Raw genomic sequence first — 17,219 nt, 5'->3', positions numbered from 1 at the left:
GTGAGTGACAGGAGAACGGCGGCTAAGCTGTCATCCCTGATGGACAACATCTCCCACCCCATGCAGCAGACTGTGACAGCACTGAGCAGCTCCTTCAGTGGGAGACTGCGGCACCCACGGTGTGGGACGGAGAGATTTCGCAGGTCTTTCCTCCCCACTGCTGTCAGACTCCATAATAAAGACTTTAACTGATCAAGCACACACATCCATACATATGCAATAATACTAAGTGCAATAATCCTTTCTGTCATCGTTGTATTTTTACTCAGTTGTATATAGTATTTGTATTTGTATTCTATTTTTATCTTATTGTATATTTATTTTATTTTATTCTACTGTATATAGTATTTTATTTTATTCTATTCTGTACAGTTGTGTACTGTATTTATTCTTATTGTATTCTAATTTTTGCCTCATAACTTTTGCACTGTCCACTTCCTGCTGTGACAAAACAAATTTCCCACGTGTGGGACTAATAAAGGTTATCTTATCTTATCTTATCTTATATCTGAAGTAGGTTGTTCTTTTGTGCTCTACTTGTCCTGTTTCCCCAGATTATTTAAGGGCACACCATCCTGAGATAGGTCAAATTCGGTTAATAATCTGCGACTCACCTTGTCATTGTAAAAGTAAAGTTTTATGATGGTCAAGTTGTGTTATTTTTGGCATTTCTCATAGATTCAAGAGATGGCAACAAATTATGAGTTTTTGCAACAGGCTGCTAGTAACAAAGTGCCCGAAGATACAATCTGAAATTGGTTCTTTGTGAAGTTTGTTATGTGTAGACTTATGCTGGTTCAGCTCTTCAGTTAGGGGCGTTTTTCCTGCTTGAATGGTTCACAGGTCAGTGTTAAGCCACTTAACAAACCAAGAAAATAATTCTCTGAAAATAGTCAGATACAAGGACTGGATTGCCAATGAATGAAAAAGCAGCCAAAGACCAAAGGAATACTCACCTTGGACACACTTGGAGAGGTCCCGGAGATTAAAAACATAGTGGGACTTGGCCGGGGTGGGCAGCAGATCCACACTTAAACAGTTATAAATCTCCACAGCTGCATCCACAATCTGTCCGGCACAGTCCTTCACTGCCTGGGAAAACTCACTGAGGAAACCGTTCAGTATAGCCTGGAAGGAGGTTGGGTATGAAAAGTGGTTGTAACACAAATGAGAGGGCATGAAGAGGGGTATACTGAAAATTACATATACTGGCGGAGCAGGAAATGGAAAAATTAAAACATTTAAAGTAAGCGCAACATCTCATAGAGAGAAGTTCATGGACATAACACATACAGACTACTCAATAAAGATTCTTAATCTGTCAAGATTAACTTGAAATAATAATAAATAAGCACGGACATGATATATTTTGAACTGTAAACACTACTCCCTAAAATGTAATTCTTTACATACGTGTGTGTGTGTCTGTGTGTGTGTGTGTGTGTGTGTGTGTGTGTGTGTGTGTCAGTATTTTGGAGGACTCCTGACTTTGAAGATCTGTTTGAGGCTGGTGTCCGAGTGTGCTGGCAGGCACAACATGCTGAAGTGGCGAATAAATCTGGGGGACACAGGATTTCGCCCCCCTCCTGGAGGAGCACATGCTGCTGTAATGGTCATTTCCTGAGAAGAAAAAGACAGAATAAAGGGACTACTAAACAGCGGATAAAACGCTAGTATGTTACTTTTTCCTGACATGTCACCATTGACAATAAAATGTTCCATTTAAGAAGAGGGGTTCCTTGTGTGGGGCATTTAAGGACAGTACAGAAATGTTCTAAAATCAGTTGTGCCTGTGTGTATATGTGTGTTTGTATAGCACAAGTTAAGGTAGTAAACATTCTATGGATGATGCACTGATCAGAGACCACTTTTAATTTCGTTGTACCTGCGACGATGACAATAAATACTCACTCAAATGAGCAATCCTATTTATCCATATTGTATATTCTGTATCTATACATGTGTATATGTGTATATATGGTGTATTTATGCTTATATCCTTACTCTCATTCCCCTTAATGTATCTGTAACATGCAACTTCTTTCGGTGCTTTGCTACTGGAAACGGAATTTCCCGGAGGAACCCACCCGAGGGATTAATAAAGTTTCATCTAATCTAATCTAATCTAAAGACATTCTGATTCTGATTCTCATTCTATAAATGGCGAATAAAAAAGCTAACAAATAGCCCACAAGATGACTGGGTTTCCTACATAAAAGGATTTAGTATTCATTAAAAACACCAAACAGAACAAATGAGGTTTTTAACTGTGCTCAAAAACTGAACACGGGGAAAACATCCACAGTAGTTCAGACTAGAATGATTTTGTCTTTACTTGTAGGCAATATTTATGGGAACGTAGAATGTACAGACACTAAAAACAAAAGGTTAAGACTTATGAGCAATTAACTTATAGCTAGTCTAGAACAGCTGTGCTAGTGGAACTGTCCTACCCTTGTTTTAGATACGTGCTTGTACTTATAGGAAACATGCCCCATAATCTTTCTAAAATCTGAAAATTTGAAAATGCTCCTTCTTGTGGTTTTGTTTTTAAACTGCTTGGAAAAGTCTAAAATAGATAACCTCAACTGCAACCATAGTCTCACATATGCACACGCACATTTATATTTTAATGTCTCATTACAGTGTAGCTCATCTTATTTGCATACCTGGATCTCCTTCCAGAAGAACTTGTTTCTGTCATAAAACCCAGAAAAGTCCTGGAACTGACGCAGGAGTTCTATAGGAGGCTGAGATCCATAACTGTCCAGCTTAGGCATATTCAAGTCATCCACAAAGACCACCAACTTCTTGTTTCCTGGAGGACCTACATGGAGAGAAAAATAATAAATATTCAAGAAGAAAAAAGTAAATGTGTAAGCACTATTGGATGAATGGCCAGGCAGTAGATGTGTAGATGAATAGTGGAAGCAACTGTTAAACTAATGGAAAGGAAGCGACTCTATGGTTGTGTTAAGCAGCTCCAGAACAATTTGGGAATGTGCTGAAGAAAGGCCTCTTAATGTGTTATCTGTAAGTTAGACCCTGAAGACATGTCATTGACAAGCATGGACCTATAATTCAAACAATAAGATGGTAGCTTTTGTCTGAAAAACTTTATCGATTGGAGTTTCTCAAAGGATTTCCTTTCAGCTACATTGCTGTCCAGATGGTGCAAACAATTGTAACAAATGCATATGACAGTCTGACACAACATGTATGGTTCTTGGGTTTGCTTTTATGTTGTCATTGCCAAACTTGCTCTTTTACCTAAAATGTTCTTTCTCTTTTTCTCCAGTTTGGACTCAATGATCTCCTGTGTACGGGCAGAGGAGGTCTGAGCAGAGAAGTTGATGAAGACAGGAAGATATCCTGCACTTTCCTGGATCCTGTTAAGAAGGCCCCGGGCCACCACAGTCTGCAAGAACATGTTCATCAATTACTTTTCACATATAAATTTTGATATCTGCATTCCTTTCTAAATTGCAACACCAAAATATTACCTTTGCTTTAGCACCATGGATATTTTGGATATGAAACTATAACTAAGCATTGCTGCAGACTCGTGCTATTTCCCCTCTAAAACTCCTCAGCATTTTATTAATACGTCACCATCATAATAAGTAATTTAGTGGAAACTGCCAGATCCATCAGTACACACAGTCATTCAGGTGAATGAAATAAACAGTGGCACTAATATATACAATTAACCTTCTACATATGTCATGCCAAAAGCATGGAAATGTTTGTTCCACAAATCACACAGAACCAAATCTCAACAAAATATGACATGTATGTGCAGCGTTCTGTCCAAAGCTAAGTGTGGCTGTAGCAAGGCATCTGCAACACATGCAGTGGGTCTTTGTTTATGAAGTGCAAAAAGGAGTCTGAAGTATCCTAGACGTATGTGCTTTTTTTCAGCTGTTCTTTTTGCATCATCAAGTATGCCCTGGGGCGCCTCTGTCAGTGCGCCCCAGGGCGGCTGTGGCTACACTGTAGCTTGCCATCACCAGTGTGTGAATGTGTGTGTGAATGGGTGGATGATTGTGTATAGTGTAAAGCGCTTTGGGGTCCTTAGGACCAAGTAAAAGCGCTATACAAATACAGACCATTTACCATTTTACCATTTAATATCAGAAAAGCTTTGGATTTATAAAATGTACCCTTTGTCATCCATTTATTATCTGTTCTAAGATTCTTTACCTTTCCCACTCCCGTGTCACCAGTGAAGAGTACAGAACGGCGCACGGATAGCAGTTTCTCCATCAGATATCCATAGCGAACAGTGTCTGTAGTGGGAACCAGCATCTCAAAAAAAGGTTGTTCCCTATTATATTTAAATGAAGGGATTATAGCTGTCCATAACTGCAGATCCCTGTGATTAAAATTCATGTAGACACTCCACAAGGTACCACACGTCGGGAGCTACAAAACACACAAATGTAAAAAACTTACTACAAAATTATTAGGTGTCTTATTAAGTATCAGCCCAAATGCCATTAGCTAGAAAAAACATTAAATCATTAATGTTCAGTTTCACTCACATTGTTTAATAGCTTTGGTAACAGCAGTTTTGGTGAAGTGTTGCTTTGTACAATTCTTTGTGTGGATGTGAGTGCCTATGTGTGTTAAGTTCAAATTACGGTTTCACATCTGGAATTCTTAATACACTTTTCCTTCCAGTCAATGCTCCATTAACATAGCTTGATACGGCACTCTGTGAACAGCTTAAATTATTCCACTTTATATACATTGAATACAAGTGTATGAATTTTGACCGATGTGAATAAACTGCCCAGTTTTGTTCTATAATAAATAAATAATTTAGATTGCATTATCCTCACAGCTCATCCATTTCTGTAGGTGTGGTGGTCACAGCTGCATACCTTTGCATTTTTGTTGCCTTCAAATTGCTCTCTGATGAAGGTATCAAAAGCATCCCAGTAAGAACTAGTCAGATTGCCACCTACGGCCCATAGATAACAAAATATGAAGGTCTGACATAGTACACCATCAAGGTGCTTGGGATTCTGCCACCACAAAAAGAAGACATATCAATAAGTAAGAACATGGGTGAGTAAGTCAATAATTCTACAAGAAGCATGTATATAACTTATGGCTTTGTCTTGTCGAACAGAAGTAGCACACTCTCATCTTTAACGCATTGCTGGTTTAACCAAAGTTGCTCCCTGTACATTTTTTGCTTTTCCTTTGTGGAAAAAAATTAACTTTTTTTATTTCATTGTCAAGTTTGCAAAATTGTTGTTTGAACTAAATGACTGATTCTTTTGATGCATCCTACAAAAAAAGGACTAAACATGACAGCTACATTTTGTGTTAAATGTACCATCTTGAGGTCTGGTCCTCCGTTACCCAGCAGAAGAGCCTCCAGCAAGGAGCACAGAGTGCTGACTTTACTGATGTCCACTTGGCGAATTGCTTGGACACAATGCTTGGACGCAAATTGTAGACCTTTCTCCACGTACTGCTTGAACATCTCCATCAGGTATGCACCCACTGGGTCTGGAAGCTGGAGAGACAGGAGAAAGTTAAATGAGGTTTACAGAGAAGCTTGTAGCAGGATATTAAGTGTATGCAGAGTCATGCATTTACATTATCTACACAATTTATAAAGTAACCTTGCTAGTTTGGCTTAGACTCCCTAGTAATAGTCTTCTTAATGCCCAGAGGTAGGACTGACATCAAGAGGGAAGAACTATGCACTGCAAAAAAACAACAATTTGACTACAATGTAAAAATTAATTTTAGGTGATCTAACTTTATATACAATATGTTGCATCTGTTACTAGTTATAATGGCTATATGACTGCAGTAGTCAGCAATCAAGAGATATCTTCATATCAGTATAAGTCCAGAGGGTTTACAACAAGGTGCAACACCTGGTTACACTGAAGGACAGGAAGAACAGGATGGATTTTGTCTAAAAATCCCATAAAGGAGGCTGCGCAGTTCCATGGAGAAGCAAAGGAGCAGCTGTCAAAATACTTAAGATCCTATCTGTATAATATAAGAGAAATCTAGAATTTGGAGATATAACATGCACATACCCTGTCCCCTAGCCCAGTAATCCATGTCTGCACGTAGGGCATCCACTTGAGCTCATCAGGATCAACATAAACCATTCCACAGCGACTTACTGTGGCTGGAGATGCCACAGCCAAGTCCTGAACCTGCAAATACACATTATGAAGACGACTTAAGATTTACAAGCTCCTATTATAAGAGAGTCCATTATAATCCAGCTTCATATTCTTAGTAAAGCATTAAATGTTTATTCTTGAGCTCATGTTTAAGACCCTGCAAATTAATTTATAATCCAATTTACTGTCAACAAAAGTGATCCAGTTCCACTTTCACTCTGTTTGGCTCTAACCTCAAACACCATGTGTATGGATGGAGTAAGTTTGATTCGCTCGCTGTTGGCCAAACAGAGCATCTTGTTGTCATCCAATACAGTGTTCATGTTCTCGATCCAAAGGGCATCAACTGGTCCATCACAGATAACCCACTTGTGGTCATCACTAGTGTCACTGACTGCGTCACGGACACTCAGTGCCATCAGTCCATCACGCCATTCCAATGTCAAAGTATTAATCTGAGAGGTTGACACAAAAGTTAAATAAATAATTGCAGTGAGAGAAAAGGAAATACTGCTGATGTCAGATTTAGTCTCCTGTGTGCTGTACCTCTCCATAGAGCTCTCCCATTGAGACAGATTTTGGATTGAGCACATAGGTCTTGACAGGCTGATAGAAGGGGTTGACAGCCTGGTGTCCTTTGAGATGGAGGGTCTCCAGAGTGTCTGCCAGGATGGTGTAGACAGTGGTCTTACCTCCACCACTTGGTCCAACCAACATAACTCCATGGCGAACTGACATGGTCTCATAAAGCTGGATCACCTAATAGGAAGATAAGAGGAACAGGCTTTTTAAATACTCAAAATATTTCTGATCTTTTAAAAAGATTTACGTCTGCAGCTGGAATTAACTGAGCTGAAGTGTCTGTCTTGGAATATTTTCCACTTGTACTCTACCTTCTTAGTCATGCTATCCAACGGTTGAAGGTTTCGCTTAACCAGAGACTCCACAATGGTTGAGTGTAGCACACCATAGTCATGTTCAGGGATACAAACACCAGGAAACAGGTCTGACAGGATACCACTGGAAAGGAATGGAAGATTGCCATGAACATAAACATACAGATATATAAAAAAAAAGAAAGAAGAGGTACCATACAAACTCTTACTTTTAGAACTTAATGTTCTTACTGTTATTGTGCAGTTTAACAAGAAATAACAAAGCTACTTCCGCTGCTCCCTTATTCACCACGGTGGGTAGCTCCACATGTTTAATTTGGCAGAGGACACAACCCCAAAAGGATTTGTGTCTGCGCCCAGGGTTGTAATAAGGATCTTTCGCAGCCAAATGTATAAATCCCTATGCTGCAGAGCAAGAAACAGTCCCTTACAATGTCAGATAGACTTACCCAAACAGCACGGCATCATCAGTGAGGAACTTTGGCAGGTTGGAGTCTCTCAGTGCTCTAATTAGAACCACATCCTCACTAAGGTGAGGATTCTCTCTCTTCAGTGACCTACGAGCAAACATTAAAAATTATATGGATTTCTTTGTGACCTAAACATTTTTTTATATTTAATATTGCAGAGTCACTCCAGGTTCGCAAATAATTGCTATACAATGAAAATAGTTCTGTGTTAGTAATGGGCATCCTAAAATCTGTCTTTTATCTTCATATTGGTCATATTCACAAAAAATTGATAAAATATAAAAGGAAACCCGCATGGTTAAAGAACCAGTATGAGCATCTCTTCTAAAGTAGTTCATTTAAATAGTTGTAATTACAAAATGTGTCATTTCTTCATCTCTTCATGTGTTTCAAACACTTTGTTATGACAAGCATCAAATAAATAAAATAAATGTAAATTATTTTTTTCAGAGAGGAACTAGAGTTTAAATGAGGAAGTGCTGGGAGCTCTTAATTGCCCCTTGGGGATAAATAAAGTCTGATTCTGATCCTAAGCTCTTAGCCTCTAATCTGAGTAATCACCAGTATCACCAGTTTCACTGGTCTTATTGTGGACAGCAGCACTTTGTCTTGAAAAACAAATTATCTACTTAAAATGTGAAACATGTCACAGTAAACATAATGTACATGTAGCTTCAGAATACACAAAATGGTAAATGCTAAACATATCCATGTGTATGTGTGTGAGACTATTTAAAATCACAGCAGTCACAGAAAGACATTTCAGAGAAGATGGTTGTCTGCCCTGATTATTCAATGCATATGTGTCCGTGTAATGCTCTGACCCTGCCATGACCAGGACAGATTTGACAGCTCTCATCCCAAAGTCATAGTGGTCCTGCTGGGACAGTTGCTCTGAGCACAGCTTGTACATCTGGGTCATCTTCCTTGCGAGGGTTTTACTAGACTCAAATCCTTCTGAGTACAAAATCACCTGGAGGGAGAACAGAGAAACAAATGCAGCTGAGCTTAAGTCAATAAAAGAGGGAAAATGATAGCTTATTCTGTGGAGAAATATCAGAGAATTTAGAATAAGACACATAAACACACAAACTGGAAATTACCTCTGCAATAAGAGCATAGTTTGGAACCATCATTGCTATTGGTCTAAAGAGAGCTTTAAGGTTGTCGGGTAATTCTGTTCTTCCAGCATAGCCTGGGTTCATAGTGATGAATGCAGCACATGTCATCACCAGCTTGATCTCCCGGCCCTCAAATAGAAACCTTGACAGCTACATAACAAAGATAAAAGAGACACTCTTGTTAGTAAAAGGTCAACTTTATTATCCTAAACTATATACTCACTATGGATAAAGTGAAATATCCATCCATCCATCCATTTTTCTTAAGCGCAATCAAATAAGGCTTTACAATACAGAAATGTATTTCTGTATTTCTTTAAGATGTCCACTTCCTGGTTAAATAAGGGTTAAAAAAAGTGTGAGTGCAGTCTTTTGTATCTTCCTCTTGACAACACCCCATCTACTGTAATACCCATGGCTATTCAAGGAGAGTTATAATATGGCCAGCAATCCATATGCTAGCAAGTTTGGCACTGCAATTAATAATGGCAGGTAATTATTTCTACTGGAAAAGGAAATTGGCACCTCCATACAGCTTGTCAGCAGTTGGTGAAATACTCTAAAATCTGACTTTGGCCTTTATAAAACACAGTGGACCAACTATCACCAACACCCGAAATCAGTGGAGGAAATGGTGGTAAAAATGGACGTGATCATACACTCGGTGTCTTCAACCTGGTGGCAATTCAAATTTGAGTAACTTATAACAAACTTGAAATTAAATTAAACTTTTACTAATTTGTATTTTGTAAATCAAAAGCCAGAAATATCAAAACAACAAATTAGACTTGAAATATTTAACTTTATGTGAGGTGACTCTAGGACATGACAGCCGATTTTTTCTTGCAAAACTGTGTGCATGTGTTTGTATACCTTAGCAGCTTTGGCATTTCTTATGGTTATGAGCTGCTGAGCGATGACAGACAACACTTCAATGTCGATTCTGTTAAATTCGTCAAAACAACACCAGGCTCCTGACTGTGCCAGCCCACTGAAGAACCGACCCATCATCTGTATAAGAATATTGTGATTCATTAAAAACAGATATTATGTGTGGAATACCAAGACTTGAAAAGTAGTTACTACTCTTATCTTCCAAATAGTGGCAAATACTCAATACCCGCAATTCCACTGTTAAGTGTAATTATTCAAAGAGGATTTTGTACATCTTTTGTGTTTGTAAATAGGACATCAGTAATTTTACTTTAATGGATGACATAAAGCATTGTTCAAAGTTATTTGCAGTTCATAAACAGGCTTATAAAATACCAGAAACGGCCCTTTATGCTGGTCACAGTGATTCCAAGCACCTGTCCAGCTGTAATCTATTTCAGGTGTAGTCTAGCAATGACAAAAAAGCGATCTAGGTTCATAAAACTCCTTGTAGCTGACCTTATAGTCCAGTCCATCTGAACAATTAAAGACCACACACTGGATGGCCAGCGCCTTTGCCAAGTCCTTTGTGGTCTCTGTTTTGCCCGTCCCTGCCGGCCCTGCAGGAGCACCTCCCAAGTCCAGTTGGAGAGCTCCCATAAGACAAAGGTAGCAACGGTCCTGCGTCCCAAGGCAGACAGAGAAACACAAAAATGAAGAAAAGGATCCATGTTTCTATAGAATTTAAAAAGATGACAGATAAAACAACTAACACTTAAAGAAGTCTAAATGAAATAAAACAGTGTTTACAAAAATATGCCAAGTGTAAGTTTTTCTAACTAATTTTTACATTTATCTAAACAGTTTTGGATATATAATCTGTATTTTGATTCTAATGATAAGTTATTGCCAGTAGCATATGGTGGTTTTGCTAGTATTTTGCTTTGTGGCCCGTTTGACTGTATGTATTCCATTGTGTTTTTACAGCACTCCTGCATTTAATCATTAAACTCTGCCTCCTTCTCCCGCAGTGTCTTCTGTCCTGTCCCTCTCCGCTGCTTTCTCCTTCTCCCCACCCCCCACTAATCATGGCAGATGGCTGCCCCTCGCTGGACCTGGATCTACATGAGTTTTCTTCCTGCTAAAAGGGAGCTTTTTCCTCCCACTGTCACCACACGCTTGCTAACAGGGGTCATCTGATTGTTTCCTTTCTAAAATCATAGGGTCTTACTTTTACCTTACAACACATTGAGGTGACTGTTGTTGTGAATTGGCACTAAATAAAATTAAAATTGAATTCTTAGACATTTTTTATTTAAGTATCACACAAAATTGAAGAACAGTCTAAATATACTTACAACTGGAACTCTACATTTGTGTGAATGTAGTTTTATATTCTCCATTACCGTGAGTGGTGTGATGACCAGCCTAGGACAAGCTCCCAGATATTCATAGCCATAAATGTAAGTGGACAGTGCCATTGTGGCTACACAGTTGTTAAGGTCCATGTCCCAGTAGTAGCGCAGCTGTCTCTGCCATTCAAAGCTGGACCTGTTGTCAACCTGAAGAAAACCTTAAGTCAGTTGAAGGTGGTGACTTGTTACTAACTTGTTTTTGTTTTTATAACACTGATCACAGGAAAAATCAGGTAACTATAGTCAGTGTCCCGCTAACACTACACTGTTGTACCTTTTGTCGAACTAGATCAGTGACTATGTCTCTAGCGTGAACATCAATGGTGATGAGGGCTGTGATGATATTACGATGTAAAGCAGGGAGCTGTCCTCGTACCAATGCTGCTAGGGCATTCAGTCTCTGGAGTGCACAGAAACATAATCAAGCAAGCATCCTTGGGTTATAACGTTGAAATTAAAGAGCAAAAAAAGTCCAGGTTTGTTTGATGAGGTTAAAATGTAACCACAGAATTAAAGAAGCAGTAAAAGAATCTGTACTGTGATTTACTTCAAAGTTGGTGCCTTCAAATTTCTGCAAGGCAGCAAAATGGTCATGGTCTCCCTCCAGGCACTCATCCATGTCCCTGCACCACATCAGCTGTGATATGGTCAGCACCACCTGGTGGGCATAAAGACAAAGTGAAGTTAAATCTTTTATAAACAAAACTGAGCAAAAAGTATCAAAAAAGTATATAAATAAATTGAGAAACCTATGAAAGCTTTAGATATGACAGCAAGAGTCTGGTTGACTCATAAACAGTTATGCAGTGCTAATTGTTAATATACCTATAAAATGGAATTTAGTAGTAATGATTTCCTGATCTGTTCCAGTGCCAATCTAATAAATGACTATACACAGGATAGCATGCACCTGTGCTCCTTCGAAAGTCTAAAAGGCTCTAGCACCCAACTTTCCTTTAACACACGTGTGTGTGTGTGTGTTCGTGTATTTGTGTACCTGTGACGGGTGTCCTGCCACCACCCATTCCTCTCTAGACTTCTTCTGGTAGTCTACAATGGCAGCCTTGCTGAGCTGTCGCAGTGAGGAGAACATAGCCTCCTCCACTTTGCAAAGCCAGTCTTCCACATTTCCCTGTGCTTTCAGACCTTTAGCCAAACCCACCTTCAAGCACAGAACCACAGAATCAGTTAGGGTTGAGGATTTGATTACACCTCTTGTGCTTATTATACTATTTTGTAATTGACACCTGAGCAAAGACTGGAGTTTTTCATGTGAATAAGAAAACCCAGAGCAGCAAACAGATGTCAACAAAAGAATTCTTGTAAAACAAATGTCCATGATAACATCACCATTCATGTCTTATTATGTTTCTAGTTTTGGGTGCAAACTAAGACTTGGGATGTCCCTTTTTATGCCTTAATTGGTACTTGCTAAGTCCTTGCACTTGAGATACAGTAGTTCTTACTATACTAAGATGGTTGCCAAGTGAGAGAGAAGTAGTATTTATTAAAGAGAGCTCAAACTATAAAATCCACACTTGCATTAAAAATTACATATACTTTGTGATTAGGATATAATATTATTCTTTAAGACTGTTCTCTTAGATTTTGTGCATGTGAGCTTCTTGCTTTCAAATGACTGGCTACCTAAGAATCATATCTTACTTGTATCTCAATGACTGGTTCAATTTAGGAATTCTAACCTGCCAAATGAGTAAAAAACATCAGAAAGTTTTTCTACTTTATAACAAAGACCTAAAGAGAGAATAACATGCAGAATTAAACACAGACAATAATGACCAGATGACTGAAGGTTCCTCAAGCCTGACCTTTTCTCCCTCAGGGGACACCATATTCAGGATGTCTGTGCTATATATGGTCTTCTGCTCTCCATCATCCAACATTTCTGGAGCACCAGAAGGTTCTTCAGGCAATAAAGCAAACTCCAGTCGAGTGATGGCATCAAAACACTTCCTGAGGTGAGGCTGCACTGCCTGAGGGTTACGTGTCTGAGCAAGAATCTTTAGCAGTTCATCATTGGATAAGAAGTAAAACCTGTAAGTCACAGACAAAAGGTACATAGCACAGCATGCAAACAATCTAACAATAATGTTTGTCATTTTCTAAAAACAAAAAATGTAAAATATGAATAATTAGACATTAAGAGATCAGATTGTCTATGAAACATATCTAAAGGAAGGAAAAGAATATTACATTGCCATGATCTTCAATCAGATGTCGATAGACTAAACATGAAAATTGTTGCTTTCAAAATGTACTTTTGGTGAACCCAGATTACCGCGGCATCCACAAATAATCTTTCAAACTCCGCATCTTTAATTGCATTTAAAAATTAAACATGCTGCCGATTGATTTTTATGAATCAATCGGCAGCATGAGATTTTTATGAAGATCAAGCAAAGTGAAGTTTAAAACAGTCCATTCAAAATGTGTGTAAATTCAAAATTTACACTGTTGTTGTAGAAGTCTCAAAAACTCAAAGAATGCACAAAACTTGCATATCAAATATGATATACTTGGCGTGGTGGAATAAGGGATTTTAAAATCACATACAACCATATTTTATTCACACAACAGAAAACATCAAATGTCACAACAAATTTTAAAAAAATGAGGACAGGGCCGTGTTTATGACTGTGTAGCATCCCATCTTATTTTAACTGGGATGTCTGGGAACTGAAGATACTAGTTGCTGGTGTCTGGTGTTGACAGCATTGTTTTTCTACTCTTATCTGAGGCTTCTAGCTGCAATACAGTGTACAGGCCTGCTTTTCTATCATGTAACAAACAAACAAATCATGTGTGCATAGTACCTTGGGAAGATGGCTCTCTTGGACTCCAGGTAAGCTTCCAGACACTTCTGTATCTCATCCAAAAGAGCATTGTTCTGCTGCAAAGTCTCCAACAGACCTTTTGGAATAAAACAACAGGCTTGTATGCAGTGTGTCAGCATAGTCGCCTTCATGAATGCATGTATTTGCATGTACAGTAATTCTGCCTTCGTCTTTCAGCATTAACATCCCTACAATGCTGTTTTAATGCATCGTGTTTGGTCACTGTGGCGTGGTGACACCTGAGCGACATCCGCAATCATGCCTCGCCGGCTTAAAGTCTGAACTGGGTCCTGTCTGTCTTTTGTTGTTGTTGTGGGTGATGTGTTCAGCTGTGAGCTGCAAAGCTACAGCCGTGTGTGTAAAACAGCAACCATGAAAATAAAGAATGCTGAAAACCGCTGAAACACAGTCGTGTCTGTCATGAATCATTTACAGTCACATACCAGTCTGTGTGGCTGCATCAAAAGCATTGGGCATCCAGTTAACTTTAGCCATGATCTCTTCCCAGGACTTGTCAACTTTAAGAAACATTTCTGACTCAGCAGGCAGCTGTCTTTTTATGTCTGGAGCCAAAAAGATACTTTCTAGGTATAACCAGTTCCTTTGACATGTAAGCCACTCCTCCTAGAAAGGAAAAAAAGAAACACAGTGAGCAGACAGAGTATATAAAATGCATAGGAATTAATGAAAAAGACAAAAAACTCAACAATGTTCCCTTAAACCATCTACTGAACTCAGTAAACTTTGAAAAATCATATATTTTGCAAGTATTTTGTTTTCTTTTCTACAGCCACTGAGGAAAGCCAATGTGAATGAAACTGGATCTGCATTTAAGAAAGCAAACCTTTATTACAGCTGAACCAGTTTCACTTAGAAATAAACTATTTTAAAAGACTTTACCAATGTTTGGTTAAAAAGGATCAGCTGTGTCAGCAATTTCTTGACCCTCCCCTTGATGGGAGCTACATAGCGTGAGGATGCCACTGCGCCCACACTGATAATGCTGTCATCCAGGAGTACCTTCACACATAAATAAACACAGAGGGATGAAACATAAACATTTAGAGATACTGAAACACTGGTGATGTTTTACAATAGACTGCATGAAAGTGCAACTCATCACAACCTGGATATCATCCGTGCCTCCCAAGATAAAGACATCCTTAGTGTCACCATGGGACAGCACAGTAAACTCTGTGTTCTTCCACAAATCCTCCACCTGCAAGACCCATTAGGAGTGCTTCATCAACACGCAGTAACACATGGAATTTCTTAAATATCGTTTTGCATGCATGTTTATTCTCCCATAAACGTGAATTTCCAAAAGGAGCGTAGATATTGTGTTGAGTAGTGTGCTAAATCTGTCACTGCAGCCAAAACAGTTAACCTGTCTATGGTGGAAACATCTGCTGCATTAGACCTCTTATGCTATTATAGTTATAGCCATGTAACGTGTCGTATCTTGTCTTGTTAATTGGTTATGCAAACGTAGCTAACTGTTTCTTCCCTTTTACACTAATAGATTAGCATTTTTTCTCTGAAATCAAGTAACATTTGAGTGGCTTTTACTCATATTTGGGTATAAAATGTGGGGATAGTATATTAAATAGAGAGATATGTAAATGTAACTTCTAATTTAGTACTTTTAATGAGATGTAATATCTGTATAAATAGTTATATTTAACCCACATACCTTTGTGATAATGGTCTCCATTGATGCCTCACCTGAAGCTTGTCCTGAAACCTAAAAGTTAATATTTGTGTCAGTTCCTAAGGAGTTTGCCATAACTATAGTTGCAATTTAATGATGAGCTGATAAATTTGGGATCTCTAATCAATCTGTAACTTTTATTAGGTATTAGGATGTGTTGTGTACTCAGTAGTACCCAGAGTCTCCTAAGCAGAACAAGCAAATCTCATATTATATACATTTTACCTCCTGAATCTCCTTGCCATATGAGAAAACACTGAGCTCCTCTAAACCAGCTATGGTAAGTTCATCCACATTGAGGGAAGTCCCCACCAAAGACTCCAAAGTCTTCCAATGTTCCGGTTTCAGACATGGGTTACGAAGATCAGTGATCACAGGCAGCTAAAAAAAAGAACACATAAATACCACTTGGGCAGTCACAAAAACAGTCTATTACTTTCAGCCCATATTTTAATGTGGTATGATTTTATAAAGAGGCTGCTGGCAACATTATCTATGAAACAAAAAATATGAGATATTTCATAACACTTTTTTCTACCCACTCTGTGCATCATCACGTCCACCTTGTTCTTCAGACAGGGAACTATATTGTTACGTGGCAGACCCTTTTCAAGCTGGTTGACGTACTTGTTGTATTTGTTGACTTGTGAGCTAAACTGCTCCATGTCCAGTTGTTGAAGCGTGCTCTAGTGATGGATAAAATGAAAGAACACAGTAGAGCTAATGGCATTCATTTATAAACTGTACTTTATAGTGTATGCATGGACAGACTTGCTATACAGTGGAGGAAATAATCATTTAATCCCCTGCTAAATTTGTAACTTGGCTCACTTACAAAGAAATGAACAGTGTCTTGTTTTCATGGTGAGAGACGGAATATCATCTAAATATCCATATAAATAAACAGTGCATAAAAGTTATAAATTATTTTGCATGTAATTAATTGAAATCATTAAGTGAAAGTATTTGTTCCTGAAGAAAAACATGACTTTGTACTTTACAGAGAAACCTTTGTTGGTAAGCACAGCGGTAAGATTTTTCTCGTAATTTATCACCAGGTTTGCACACAGGAGGGATTTTGGCCCACTTCTCTTTAATGGAAAACTCTCTAATCCTAAAAGATTTAGAGCTATCTTAACAGTCGCATGGCTGTTCCTTCCATAGATTTTTCTATCGGGATTCAGGTCAACAGACTGAATTGGCCATTCAATAACATTAATGTGCTTCCTATTTAGCCGCTCCATTGTTGCCTTGGTGGTATGTTAGGGTCATTGTTATGCTGGAAGATCCATCCACAGTGTTCTTCAGTGTTCTGGCTGAGGGAACTAAATTCCCAAGATTTTGTGTATAGGGCCCTGTCCCAGCTTGATATTACTTTTATCCAACCACAGCAATTTCTTCAAAGTCTTCTCTGAATCATTTAGATGTTTTTTTTTCTTGTCAAAGTTTATAAGTCAAGTGTACAGTTAGCTTTGATTTTGAGGCAGCACAGTATGAAAGAGAAGGTTTACAGATACAGAACATTTAATACCAGAGACAGACGCTGACTAACATGCTACATTTCATCTTTATTATTTTCTAGTTGTGTTAGTGTTGCCATCACAAGTCTTTAGGTCATCCATTGCATCCAACACTGGTCTAAGCAGTGATGTAGAAATCAACAATGGCTTCATAACTTCACACAAAGGATCCATGAGACGTCCAAAATCATCAAAGA

At 38.5% G+C, this 17,219-nt stretch overlaps 1 pseudogene; it reads right to left on the bottom strand.

The window, feature by feature from the left end:
- The window catches only part of LOC146631229 (dynein axonemal heavy chain 6-like), a 51,847-nt pseudogene that overhangs the window by 23,220 nt on the left and 11,408 nt on the right, over positions 1-17,219 (bottom strand).

This window comes from Diplotaxodon limnothrissa, linkage group LG6 (genome assembly GCF_057381915.1).
Source record: "Diplotaxodon limnothrissa isolate DT_005_m linkage group LG6, D_limnothrissa_male_GT1.1, whole genome shotgun sequence".
NCBI classification, from domain to species: Eukaryota; Metazoa; Chordata; class Actinopteri; order Cichliformes; family Cichlidae; genus Diplotaxodon; species Diplotaxodon limnothrissa.
The sequence above is the reverse complement of the archived record's forward strand: the minus strand, read 5'-3'. Positions and strand labels throughout refer to the sequence as shown.